Source organism: Arachis duranensis, chromosome 2 (assembly GCF_000817695.3).
Source record: "Arachis duranensis cultivar V14167 chromosome 2, aradu.V14167.gnm2.J7QH, whole genome shotgun sequence".
In the NCBI taxonomy this organism is placed as follows: Eukaryota; Viridiplantae; Streptophyta; class Magnoliopsida; order Fabales; family Fabaceae; genus Arachis; species Arachis duranensis.
The window spans coordinates 83,473,791-83,475,187 of NC_029773.3; the positions used below are offsets into that span (position 1 = coordinate 83,473,791).

The 1,397-nt window shown below is 29.7% G+C and overlaps 1 pseudogene; it reads left to right on the forward strand.

Annotated features, from left to right (window-relative positions):
- The first annotated feature begins 243 nt into the window (after positions 1–243).
- Positions 244–447, forward strand: LOC127745395 (uncharacterized; annotated as a pseudogene).
- Positions 448–1,397: the final 950 nt, after the last annotated feature.

The window sequence follows — 1,397 nt, forward strand, 5'->3', positions numbered from 1 at the left end:
TAACTTACCCAAATACAAGACCAATTATTCATTTCCTTAAACAGATACACACCTACACTCGGCAATGGCTAATCTCATGTGTTGTTCACTTCATATCTTCTCTGAGTCCAAGTTATTTGAGACTAGAGGACTAAACACGTGGTTAAATTTTAAGATTTTCTCGTAAACGTAAACTTAGTCTCACATCCGCTGGATTAACAAAACAAAAGCATTTTTTATAACTAAACACAAAAAACACAGAGCACGACCTTACTTGAACAGGATCTGTTCTATAGGCTCGTACATCTGTATCCTTGAGTTCTAAGGAGACAGGAACCAAAGTCTGGTGGATGAACTATGACTGTGCGATCAGAGCAGAATTAATAGACCCAATCTTTTTTCTTGGACATTTAATTAGTTATTTTGTCTAAATACTCTCATCAAAATATGGAACACCTAACCCAGATAAAAATATAAGGCACAAAAAGTGTCGTTCAATATTTCTTACCTGAAAATAAAGCAAAGTTTTTGGTTTGCAACAACTTTCTCGCTGGACAACAAAACACAGACCCAGGTAACAAAAGAAATTACAAAATAACCAGATGAAGAATAGTGGAATACCAAGAAGTTCTCACTTCTCAGTTCTCACCCTCGCTTGATAGAAAATGAAGGGGAGGAAAATTTTTTTTTTTGTTTTCGTTGGCGGTGTGGTTAAATGGTCATTAACGAGGTGTTTCTGGCTTCAACGGGCATAGGTCATAGGCCTTTTGACTTTTTAGTCTTTTCAGGATCTTCTCTTGTCTAGGCCTGACATGACTTGACAGTCAAATGATAATAGAAAAGAGTGGAGCAGGTATATTTATTACCGACTATATATATATATTTATAGGTGGTTAATAGTTAAATTAGTTTTTAAAAAATAAAGTATTTTTTAAATTTATTTTCAAAAATTTTTTTAATCAAATTGATCATTCAAAAATTATAAATTAATCATATCTGTTTTTTATTCACAATTTTCGTTAACGATTAATAATGAAATATTAACTGATAGTATATATGACACATAAGATATTTAATTAGACGTTGACTAAATATATTTACGAAAATCTATCAATTTAGATACTAGGTTATATTAGGAATAGAATTTTTGTAATTGAAAAATTGACTAAATTAATAAAATTTCGTAAACATATTTAGTCAATATCCAATTAAACATATCAGGTATTATATATGTTATCTATTAACGTTTTACAACATTAATCTTTGAAAAAATTATTAATGGAACGACGGAAGAATAAATATGATTAATTCGCAATTTTTGAATAATCAATTTGATTGAAAAATCTTTTAAGAATAAATTTAAAAAATGTCTTATCTTTTAGAGAGTAATTTGACTATTAACCCGACCTATACCCGTC